The sequence below is a fragment of the Psammomys obesus genome, unplaced genomic scaffold (assembly GCF_907164565.1).
Source record: "Psammomys obesus unplaced genomic scaffold, mPsaObe1.curated_primary_1811, whole genome shotgun sequence".
Taxonomy (NCBI): domain Eukaryota; kingdom Metazoa; phylum Chordata; class Mammalia; order Rodentia; family Muridae; genus Psammomys; species Psammomys obesus.
In genome coordinates, this window is record NW_026590405.1 from 3,671,291 (window position 1) to 3,684,325 (window position 13,035).

The window sequence follows — 13,035 nt, forward strand, 5'->3', positions numbered from 1 at the left end:
GTGTTAGGGTGTCTGATACCCTGGAACTGCAGTCAGAGATGGCTGTCAGCTGCCACATGGGTGCTGGAGATTGAACCCTGGTCCTCTGGACGAGCAGCCATTGCCCTCAATCACTGAGCCATCTCTCCGAGTATTACTTTCCAAATATGAAAATTTTAATGAGAATTTTTTTTTTGAAAGCAGACTATTTATTTTATGACTGACCGAAAGCCTCAAGATGAACTGGCTGCTGCAACAGCTGCCCTCTTGGGTTTAGGTGTTCCTTCACGGAATCCACACCCGAATCTGCGATAGACAGTTTTTAGGTGCCTCACCCAGTCCCAGTAGGGTTCTGTCTCTTAGCTTTGGCACTCTAATTATATTTTCTCTTGCGCTCAGCAGCGTAGCCACATTTGCCACAGGTGGACTTCTGAAGGTAGTCGGCCTTCGAGCCCCAGCAGCGGTACAATGTGTGCCTTACTGCGATGCTTTCCAAAGGATGATATTCCTTTCGACATCTTGCTTCTGCCTCGGAGGCCAGAGAGACCAGAAGAGCAAGAAATCTTTCTTAATTTGTTAACGTTTAGGTTTTTTGGTTTTTTATTTTTAACCCTTTGGAAAATGAGGTGTTTTTAAAATGCTTGTTTAACCCAGTGCAGTGCTGCATGGCGCCTTTAATTAATCCCAGCACTCGGGAGGTGCAGGCAGTGGGTCTGTGAGCGTGAGCCCAGCCTCCTCTTACCTAGTGAGGTCCAGGACAGCCAGAGCTGTGTAGTGAGACCCTGTCTTGTAGCAAGCAAACACACCAAAACAAAAACCACCACGTGTCTGATGGCCTAAGCTTCTATTCAGGATGATAACATATTAAAGATTATAAAATGCCTTTAAGTGTTTGGAACTCTTTGCATAGTTAAAAAGTCAAGTTCAATTAAATAGCTCTCATAGTTTTCTTTAATTTGCTTGCTTTTTTAAAAAAGTTGAAATAGGTAGGTAGAAAACACTCATGAAAGTCAGTACATTCTCATCCATTCTGCTTACTCCTGACTGATTCTGAAGCATCGGCATTCTTTTTTCGGCTAATGTTCTTTCTGTAGCTTAGAACTATAGTCTCCTAGACACACCCTCATAGCCATCACTCCTCAAGCGTATTGCCTACTTCCAGGAGTTTGCCCAGGAGCCAAAGACAAGCCCTGCCTTCACAGATCTACAGACAATCTACATCTCAGGAAGGTGACTTCTCCTTTTTCTCAGCTGCAAAAAGATATGGCCTCTACACAGGGACTCACTGTTCTTCAGGGCCGTCCTTCCTGACAAAGCTTCAAGGTTGAGAGTGTTGAAGGTACAGAGCCCCTTTCCTGTGGGGCCCTGCAGGGCCCCGTGGGCTAGCTGCTTGAATGGATGTGGGCCATGAATTACCAAGACATGCAGGGAGGTGAGTTAATATTTTCAACATCACGTCATGTAATGATATAAAGATTTAATGGAGTGTGCAGAGCATGATTGGGGGTACCAAATCATATTAAATGCCCATGTAGAACAAGGCTGAGAATACAAAGTGGTTGCTATATTGAGAAAAATTATGATCTGGAGAGGCGAAATGGACAAAATAGGACCGCAGCAAGCAAAATATCAATAGGAGTAAACTAGGTCTAAAATCGATATTAACCATCCTATATGGGTCTGTCAGCAGCAGTTTCTAGCATCTGATGCACGTTTGTGGGTCTCAAAATTAGACATGGATCAGAATCACTTGGAGGCTGTCGGAACACAGGTGTCTGGACCCCACTGATGGAGTAGGCCGGCAGAGGGCTCTTCGGTGAATATTGGAACAAATATTTGCTGTGTTATGTGTGAGAGAGGGGGACAGGGAGGCAGAGAGGGGAAAAAGGAGGATGTGAGGAGGTCAGAGGCTGACATCAGGATCTCTTCCTCTACTGCTGGACCTTTAGTTTTCCAAAAACATGGTCTTTGGCTGAATCTGGATTTCACCAGTTTAGCTAGACTGCTGGCCACCAAGCCCTTGGGAGTCACTGGTCTCCAGCTATGCTCAGGATTGGGGTTACAGATGGCACGTGCTACTACACCAAGCCTGTCCACATGGGTTCTGGGGAGCCCTACATAGGTCCTCATGCTTGTCCAACAGGCACCCTGACCACTGAGCTATCTCCACAGCCTTACAATACACATGTCTGACAGCCACCCTGTTCACTGAGCTATCTCCAGCTTTACAGTGAATATGTCTATCAAGTTCCTGGGTGGTACTGACGTGGCTGGTCAGGTATGGACCACATCCTGAGGATTGCGGCACAAGTTGTTGGTGCTCGCCATGAATTCGTGGGTAAGCAGCACCTAGAGCTGCTGGGATAGGAAGCACCAACACTGCAGGTGGATTGCGCGCGCGCGCACAGAGTACTGAGTGGTTAGCCTGGTAAATGAGCACTATCCTTCTTGGGAACTGTGGGAAACCATGACTGGTTCCCTTGCTATGATGTGGCAGGGCCGGTCTTCCTGGCAGCCGCTCATTCAGTGGATTCCCAAATTAAAGTGCTGAAATTGGGTAAGCATCTCTAAGTGTTGAGATTTTTAGAGATGGACCTTAGTTTTTCCATCACTCAGCTCTGATTTCTTTGGAGATTACAGAGTGAGCGAGACATTGGGTGGCTGGCCATCAATTTCTCTTTATGGTCCATGTTCTCATAGCTCTCTCCATGACTGTTAGACTGCCCCTGTGACTTTGCTAGTCGTTTACTGTAGTGGGACCTTTATTCCTGTTGGACTAAGCAGCTTAGTTGTGTCACAGTAGCCCCTACTTTAAGCTCTCGGGAGTACAGGGCCACTGTTAAACTCTCAGTGACACGGGTGTCCTCATCATTAATGGATGTGTTTGAGAAATTGCTCTGTCACAGCTGATAGGTTTTCCACCGGTGCATAAGCTCCCCCTCCCCCTACGTCCACCTCTCAGAAGAACCAATATTTCCTGTCAGGAGAAAGAGTTACCTGTCGGGGAGAGGGAGTGACGGTAATGGGAAGCACAGGGGCTTGGGGTGTGTGTGCAAGGGTTCTTTTTTTTTCTTTTTACTAGGGTACACTGTGAACATCTAACAAGCTGTATTTGCACGCCTTACTGTTCTCGGGAGAGGTCAATTAAAGGAGATGCTCCTCCCCTACAGGAAACAACCTTAAGTGGGAGTAGAGTACGGAGAGGGGCACTGTGTAGCTTAGAACAAAGTCCTCCCTCTTCCCTCCCTCCCCCACCCCTGGCCCCACTCGATATCATTCATGTTGATATCTCCTTCCCAGAGCACAGTCAGTCACTGGGGAGCACATTCTGCTCATTAAAGGAGCAGGTTTTTAGAGACTCGGGAGACAGCAAAGAGGCTAAAAGCTGGAACCCACATTAAAAAAAAAAAAAAAAAAAAGGAAAAAGCCAGGTGGCACGCCTGTGATCCCAGCACTCATGGAGGCAGAAGCAGGCGGATCTCTGTGAGTTTGAGGCCAGCCTGGTCTACAAAGCGAGTCCAGGACAGCCAAGGCTATACAGAGAAACCCTGTCTCCAAAAACAAAAACTAAACAAACAAAAAGGGTGGAGGAGGCGGGAAGGGACAAGCCAGGGGTGGCGGCATGCTTGCCTTGGAGTGCCCAATGCCGAGAGTTGCCCTCTGGATGCCATACGTACACCCTGGCACGAGCACACCCTGGCCTTTGCTGACAGGCCCTGTCTGCCTCCATGGATGAACTCCCCTGACTGCTCCGTCTCCAGGCTCTCTTCTAACACTGGTGAGATCAAAAGGAGCTGAGTCCAGGCAGAAGATCTTGACTCCGCCACTAACGGGGTTGGGGATGGGAGGTCATTCTTCCTCACAGGGTTACTGTCAGGTTCAAGGCGGGGCTGGGGGGTGTGGGAGTGGAATCGGGGAGTGAATGTGAACTATTCTGTACCTTGTGCCTGGAATAGAAAATATGCCTTTACTTCTCTATCCCCAGCACTGCCCTTTCTGTATAGACTCTTCTTTCTCTGGTGATGTCTCATGGCCTTACCTATCATCCCTTTGATAAAAATCGCTTAAGGAGATAAAAAGATTAAAACTAGCATAGGCATAGCAAGTAGAGATGCATAATTAATGCACAGTACACTCTTCCTGGACCCTTTGAACAAGACTGATAAGCTTATTTTCCCACATGGAGAACCAGGCGCCTTTCACTAGTGCCATTTGTATGTCCTTCTGGTCTCACACCTCTTTTCAGTCTCCTGATCTTCTTTTATGTCCCTGGTCTGTCACGCTCCAACCGACTGCTCCCTTTCTATTTCTACCCTAAAGCAGCCCCTTTCAGATGCTGGCATATCATAACCCTCAGAGGAAACGGCACACTGTCTGAAAGAAGCCAGTCACAAAGGACCACAAGCTGTGTGATTCTGTTCCTATGAAATGTCTGGAGCAGGCAAATCTGCGGAGACAGGAAGCGCATTACTTGTTGCCTGAGGCCGGAGATGAGGGGTGGGGATAAGGGAGTGACTGACAATGGGAATGGCATTTCTTTTTGTTGTATTGAAAATGTCTTAAGTTGGGCAAGATGTTTGCAAAGCTTTGTGAACACGCTAAAATCTGCTAAACTGTGCTCTTTAAACAGAGACTCATATTCCAGTAAAGCTATTAGAAAAACAAAACAAACAAAAAACCGTAATGGCATAGATGTTGCAGCTTTCTGTCAGTTAAAAAAAACAAAAACCAACCAAACAAACAAAAAAAAAAACCTACCAAAAAGAGATAATTAATTTACGAGGAACCATTGCTTTTTATTTACGTACGTGTGGGTATGAGTGCATGTGTGTGGGTGCCTGTGGAGGCCAGAAGAGGGCACTGGATGGCCTGGAGCTGTAGTTACAGGAGGTTGTGAGCTGCCCAGTATGGGTTCTGGGAGTTCAACTCTGGCCCTTTGTAAGAGCAGTAAGTGCTCTAACTCCTGGGCCCTCTTTGCAGCTTCAGAGATGGTTTCAGAGGTTTCAGATGGTGGGTCACTTGGCCTGGTTGCTCTGGGCCTTGCGGTGAGTACGGTAAGGAGAGTGTCTGGCCTCATGGTAGTTGGGAAGCAAAGACAGACCTTACTCTTATGATAAAATCCGTTCTGCAAACCCAGTGAGCTGTGAGTCTAGAAAGAGCTCCTTCCATTAGTAGGTCAGAGGTCTTGCCGTCCAGTCACCTTCCACAGGCTTCCTCTTTACATGGCTGCACAGGGGACCACCTTCAATGTGTGGGGTTTTGAAGGCTGTTCTAGAACTAAACCATGGCAGTTTGTTTAAAGAGACTTTTGGCCTTCACCCTGAGCTGAGTAGGTAGGCCTTCTTCCATAGTTTTCAGGGGTCTGAATTGGCTGAAACATGCATTTATAAGGAATTCCTATGTGCTGCTGCTCTTGAACCACACATCGAGCATCACTGTCATGCAGAAGCTAGTGCCCTGCTGTGGAGCTATGAGTCAAGCACGGTGAGTTTGCCTGTGACCCCAACTGCTCTGGAGATCAAGGGAGGGTGTCACCTTTGCCCTTCGTTACTAATGTGCAAGTTGTACCTTTACAACTCAGCATATGTACATGTCTTTCTTTTTATTAACTGAAAAATACACCATTGTATTTTTCATAACTCACTCAGGTAACTTCCCTACTGAGCAAGGCTCTAGGTACTTCCACTTTATTTTTTAAAAAGTGAATCTAGTATCATAGTAAATATCCTCAATGTATGTGTGTGTGTGTGCGTGTGTGTCTGTATGTGTGTACACTGGCAGTTTTCTGCAGGCACGGAGAATGGGTTCCCTGAAAGATCTACAACAAAGTGCATTTCAATCGTCGTAGACACTAACAGACTACTTTCCAAGGAAGCTGTAGAAGTTCACATTTGATCCAATATCCCCGAGGACAAGTGAAATGGAATGTTTTTTCATGCTTGTTGGCAATCTGCATTTTCTATTTCATGCAAAGCAGACTTAGTCCCATTGCCCATTTTCTTCTTTGGAATAGTGTTTTTTTGTTGTTTTTTTTTCCCTCCTGTCAAATGTTTTAGAAACTTTTCTGTTTTTCAGAAGAATATTTTGCTCTATTAAACTAGGACAGGGTCCTTATTTTCCATTCACATCTAAGAAAAACCCTACATTCATTTTCCTCAGGGAAGCATATGCATGTTCCACATTAGCGCTGCCTGTAAGTATTTGTCAAACAACAACCAAAGGAGACTTCCTTAGAACTCTTCAAAGACAGTTCCTGGCAATGGACATCAACATGTTGAAGTGGTCTTGTTTTTTTTAGATTTTTTTTTCTTTTTTTTTTGAGACAGGGTTTCTCTGTGTAAGCCTTCACTATCCTGCACTTGCTTTGTAGACCAGGCTAGCCTTGAACTTAAAAGAGATCTGCCTGCCTCTGTCTCCCCGAGTGCTCATGATTAAAGCCATGCACCACCACACCCAACATTTAAGCCATTCTTTATATCGCTCAACCTTATCTGCCCAGTTCTCATACGGTTTCTAGACTGGCAGAATTCAACAGAACTTTCTGCAATCACTCAAACATTCCATATGTGAATGTTCCAATACAGTAGCTAGTGAGTTCTTAAAATGTAGCTAGAGACTGAGAAATGAATGCTTACACTCAAGGCTGCCACGCTGAACCTGCTCGATTGTTAGCTCCTCGAAACTGGAAACCGCACCTTCATCTCTGTGTCCCCACTGTGTCTAGCTGAAAGTGACCTGCAAATGAATAATGGCAATAGAAAGCTGTTGGGGGTTGGTTTGATGCTTGTATTTTGATGCTAATTACTGGCCCTCAAGATCTGGTTACTGCCAGGATAACCCTATCCTTGTTGTGTAAACTTTCATAAGACATTTTTCCTGATTGGTGGATTAAAAGGGCTAAAATCTGGGCAGGGCAGAGTGGGTAGGCGTGGCTAAGGCTCCTAGGCTTTGGCAACAGGAGAATCACAAATAGGAAACAGACAAACAGATGGGAAGAGAGGAGGAAGGAGCACACCATGATGGGTTAGTGTAGAAAAGGAACCATGTGGGCCAGGAGAAACTCTGCGGATGGCATGGATGGAGAAAACACCAGGATGAAAAATATAAGCAAGTATTAGTAAGATATGGATGGAAGGTAGCCAAGTGGAAATGGTTAAGGCAGATGGCATGGGATTCAGGCCGGGAGGTTATGGAGATAGCATAGGTGGAAATATCTGCTAGGCCTCAGGTAAATAAGGCAATTATAAAATCTAACAGGTGTCTATGTCTTATTAATTGCGATAGCGGGTTAAATAATACACCGAGATAATCATAGGGCAAATAATAAACTATATTTAGCCCAACGCCAATTTTATTTGCAACAACAGAAAGCCTAGGCCATCATTAATTTTTTTAAGGTTCTTGGCATATTAAGAAATAAAGAGCCTGCGTGGTGGTGGCACATGCCTTTAATCCTAGTACTTGAGAGGAAGAGGCAGATCCTGGATTTCTTTGAGTTCAAGGCTAGGCTGGTCTACAGAGTGAGTTCTAGAACAGACAGGGCTATTACACAGAGAAATCCTGTCTTCAAACAAACAAAAATAAAATGAAGAAATGTCAAAGTTCAAGTATAAAAATTGTGGTATGCTGTAATTGCCTTGCATTTGTAAGTTGCTTTAGTAACCTATACTAGCGATACTTTCAGGATTAAAACATTGTATCAGTGAGATAACTGGTATCTGAAGACAGTGTCTAAGAATAGCCACTCTTTTCAACCAACTCCACCGTCACCTACATAAACACTAAAAATGTATTAAGAAAACACAGAAGCCAGGTGGTGGTGGTACACATGCCTTTAATCCCAGCCCTCAGGAGGCAGAGGCAGGCGGCTCACTGAGGTCTTGGCTAGCCTGGTCTACAGAGTGAGTTCTAGGATAGCCAGGGGTACACAGAGAAACAAACAAATGAAGACAGTAATGAATCTTTTTTAAAACATGTCATGTGCTGTTTAAATATACACATGGAAACATGTACTACACAAAATAATCAGATATTAATCTGTGAGGTAGAATGGAGTTATAAGCAAAGATTATGGTATATAGAGTTATTTTTTGAAATTCAAGCCTACTGGAAGAGAGCATTGAGAGATGAGAACAACTGAGTGGCTTAGAGAACTCAGGACTTGTTCACTACGATTTATCCATCTCCTCAGAAGAAAAAGCGGTATCATCCTGCAGCTGAGGTAATGCTCAAGCTTCTCTAAAGGTAACACAGGGTTCTCACTCTTACTAGACCCTGGAGGACTCATTAGACACACACAGCCTTCCCAGCCTGAAGCGAGGGCACAGGGCACATTTTATGCAGTAGATAGCCATCATAAGCACATTCACCAAACAACCTGAAACAACTGTTCCCATTGCACAGAGACTGCAAACACTTATATGTGAATCCGAGCAAGCAAACCGCGAACATGCTTGGACCAGGGAACAAAGCAGAATGCAGATATGTAGCCTGTGACTTCAGACCTGGGTACACGTCACTTTTTTTTTTTTTTTCCTTATCTTTCTCTATGGTTATAGGGATTGAACCCACAGTGAGGTCTTGCATAAGCTACGACCAATCCTTTACAGTAGAGTTACATTCCTAGCCCAGAGCCACGAATCTGAGTCAGTGCCTCAGGGCAGCCAAAATGAAAAGAGAAACCACAGAGTCACAGTTTCCTTACCCAGGAAAAGGATGCTTCAAAAGACCTGTGGGAGATTTTCTTCAGGAATGCAGAGCCACCAAGTGCACAGCAGTCTTACGGGAAAGTTATCTGTAGTTTCTGGAATGCCCTTGACAAGTTGATGAAACATTTGTGGCAGGGGGTGGGGGAAGGTTTGCAGGTGTGGGCTCCAGACAATATGGACAAGTGTGTTTTCCGTGGGACCAGCTGGCACTGTGTTCAGTGCCAGAGTTTAATAATGTCAGTGGCAGATGGCAGGAGGCTGATGGCTTTTTGTGCAGAGTGAGTCACCCCGTGTAATCATTCCTGTCTGTGGTGGTAGCTGGGGGGCACAGGCAATCAAGGAATTTTCATAAAACCAGGTGTTCAAAAATAAGGGAAAATGTGTTAAAAATCATCAAGTTTTATCCAGCAGAGCAGAAGGTCTGTAAACTCACGGGTTATTTTCTTGTTCTTTTTTTTTTTTAAAGTTCACACTAGTTGCCAGTACTTAAGAGATTAAATGATTTCAAGTCTGACGATGCTGGATGCTTCTATTTTACCACACGGGGAAACTCTGCTAAGCGGGTACAGAACATTACCCATATGCCTGAGCTATTTAAGCACAGACATGTGCTGTTGGAGAGTGATGAAGGATTTGGGTTAAATTTGTTTCCAGAAAGTATTAGCATACATGTTAGTATATTAGTATACACGTGTGTATATGTGTGTCTCTGTGTGGGTATGTGCATATGTGATTACAGAAGTTTGGTGGTTGGAAGAGGGCATTGGATCCCCTGAAAGAGATGTTCCAGGAAGTGAGCTGCTTGCTCTGAGCGCTGGGAACCAAACTCAGGTCCTCAGGCCAAAGCAGGACATACTCCTAACCTCTGAGCCATCTCTCCAGCCTCAGTGCTCACTCCTGACTATAAGATCATCTGAATGGGCTCTTACGAAATGTATGGCTATTATCAAGGTGACTGGCTGACAAATGTACCTAGAAGGATCAATGCAAACCATACCCCTGAACTTTAGGCATGCATGGCATGGTACATGGCACATTCCTTTCATCCCAGCACCCAGAAGGCAGACAGATCTCTGGGGGTTCAAGGACAGCCAGGGCTATATAGTTAGGCCGCTCTCACAGACAAAACAAAACAAACAAAAAGAGACTAACTAGGTATTAGTTATTGGAGTTAAGCCAATTAAATTTAGAAAATGGAGTTTTGGAACTACATTTTCATTGACAAATGCTGAGCTATCAGGTCAACTACATATGTTAAACTCCATCATAACAACGTATCGCCAGCACTTGGGAAAATACTTTCTTCTTTCTAAGGCAAAGACCCCACATGTTATATAGATTTTATATAAACAAACAAACAAACAAGAATGGCCACATGGCTCTTTCATGCTACTTGAAATACTTTCTGGTCCAGACAATGGTTCTTTCAATCTGGATTTTCAAAGTCATGAACCTTTAAACTAGTTCTATCCAGAATCTAAATATTAAAGTTATAAACATCTAAGAAATCATGTGTGTGTGGCCACGTGCATGCCACAGTTCATGTGTGGAGGTCAGAGTACAACCTTTCAAACATGTTTTGTGAATATATGAACATGTGTGCCATATGCATGCAGTAGACATAGAATGACATGCAGAAGTCAGTTCTCTTTACCCTGTGGGTTCCCTGGAATGAACTCAGGTCATCAGGCTTAACAAGTGTTTTTATCTGTTGAGCCATACGGCTGGCCCAAAAACATTCTTTTTAAAATGAGTTTTTTTTTTCTAAAGTCTATGCTGTCAATGATTTAGAAAATAAGGAAATTTTTGGTAGTTTCTCCAATTATTATATGCAGAAAAACTTTCAACTTCTGTAGTTTGGATCTAGAATGTCCTCTGAGGCTCACATACCAAAGGTCCCCAGGGAGCATCAGCAGGAGGTGGTGGAGCCTTCAGTGTGAGGTACAGAGGGTTGTTGGTATAATGTTCTTTTGAAATGTATGCACCTTACCCTTGTTCATTCAAATGCTGATTTCTCCCCCCTACTCTCTGGTTTCAATCTGGATATTGCATTGTGATTCTTATTCTAAGCATCCTGTCTCAACTGTGTGTAAACAGGCCAAAATAAAGCAACTAGCTACAATGTTGTACAATGGGAGGAGCCAGAGGACAAGAAAGAGGGGAGGAGCTAGAGGGCAGGAAATGGGTGGGAGGAGAAAGGAGAAGAGAGCTAAGAGAGGAGGAGAGCTGGAGGAGAGATCTTGGAACTAGATGGAGATGGGCTGGACCTAATATATCACTAAAAGCAAGTATAATGGGTGAAATCTAAATGTTAGGAAACTATGAGGGCTTGGAGGTTTAGGAGGGAGTAACTATTGCCCAGCATTGTGTTCTAGGTTAACTAAATAAACCCAGTCTCTGTGTGGTGATTTGTTTATACAGCTGTTAGGACTAAAGCAGCATTACCAGAAGATATATCAGTAGTAAATTTTAAGCACCCAACAACAAATGGCACCCAACTAATCTAGGAGTCCACACCCTTTAACTCATACTTAAACATAATTTGGAGGGGGGAATAAGCTTCCAGTGATAAAACCCAAACTTAAAACCTAAAAACTCCCAGGTCAATTACTGTCTCTTTAGGAGAGACTCTTAAACCGGCCCAGGAGCAAAAGACAGCCTCCTGTGGGCAGACCTGAGACTTCGATAACAAAACTGGCTGCTGCTGCAGTTTAACTGAGGGGTAAACAAGCATGGCTCTTTTATACTGTGGCTGGCTCAACTAGCTCAGCTCCACAGCCATGGCAGAAAAGAAAGGAACTGAAGGCAGACAAACCTCTAGAGATGCGCTGGACCTAATATACCACTAAAAGCAAGTATAATGGGTGAAATCTAAATGTTAGGAAACTATGAAGACTTGGAGGTTTAGGAGGGAGTAACTATTGCCCAGCATTGTGTTCTAGGTTTATTAAATAAACCCAGTCTCTGTGTGGTGATTTGGGTATACAGCTGTTTAGGTTTAACAGCAGTGTTACTAAAAGATAAATCAATAGTAAATATTAAACACCACTTAAAACAGAGGGTGGTCCTTAAGATGTTAAAAAGCATGCCCTTGAAGGGGATCCTGGGATCCTGGCCTTGTTTCTTTTGCTTCCTGGTTTATCTCCTCCGCACACTCCGTCTTTTCACAGGCCTGAAACAATGGAGCCATTGGATACCAGACTGAAACCTTCAGAACTGTGAGCTGGAACCAGCAATGGTTACCTCGGCTATTTTGTTAAGGTGATGATGGGAAACTACCACACTAACGGAGAGGGATGTGCACACTGAGCCACTCAGTCACAAATGCCAAGCGAACCAATTTACACAGGGCTCTGGGGGCAGGGACACAAAGAGAGAAACACGGTTATGCAATTCAGTTATGTAACTCACATCGCCTATAAAGAGAGACACATCAGTTGTCAAGAGGGGGCAAAGAATTTAAAGCTTCCAACTAGAAAAGAAGATTCCCTGGTGTTCATGTAAGGACAGAGTGGGATCAAACACACAGCAGCCCTGTAACACAAACACTGCTGAGCTGTAAAAGCCCTGTTTGCCAGCACCTCTCCATGTGAACAGGGAGTATGTGGTGTGAAGGGTTAGTTTATTGGTTGTAGCATATGGAATACCAGCTCTCTAATTTTGTAAAACTGAGTAATTACTTAAATTTTCTGTGATATAGCTTTCTGAGTATTGTAATTAATAATATCACCTACCCAAAGGGCTGTTACAGGACTTAAATGAGCTAGTAATGCCTATACCATGTTGAAACAGAGGCAGCACAGGTACAGGAACTGTGTACTTCCCATGTGTAAGCACCATTGTTACTTTAGTATGCTTACACCTGAACAACAACAAAACCAAAACAACAATAAACCCAAACCAGTTAGGACAGCTATCTTCCCATGTGTTTACCTCTACTCCAAACTGAATTGCTTGACTATCTGAGCAATAGCCAGGGTTGTCTGGACAGAAGTTGGCACATCTTATGTTAAACTTTCAAGTGTTTGGTGAAATGGCTTTAGTTGGAATTTTAAGGATGCTGTTATAAGCAACTGAAACTAACTTAAAAGTTGAGGTAATTATTTTGTTTCCTTGATCTCATCCGTGCCCAGGTCTTATTGTCCTTTACAGACCTGTGTAATTTAGCTATTTGACATTCTCCTCTAAATGTGGAGGTCCCTCCATTAGACCTCAGTCACAATGCTGAATCTGTGAGGCAGCCTGATAAACTGTCTTCTTTTTCCTCGATAAAGGACAACGCACCAGTAAACTGTCATTTTTATTACTGACTGTACTAGTTTCTTATGGCTGTTGTGACAAGTTAGTA

At 43.9% G+C, this 13,035-nt stretch overlaps 1 pseudogene; it reads right to left on the reverse strand.

Annotated features, from left to right (window-relative positions):
- Positions 1 to 212: 212 nt before the first annotated feature.
- Positions 213 to 650, reverse strand: LOC129676651 (60S ribosomal protein L37-like; annotated as a pseudogene).
- Between the last annotated feature and the right edge of the window lie 12,385 nt (positions 651 to 13,035).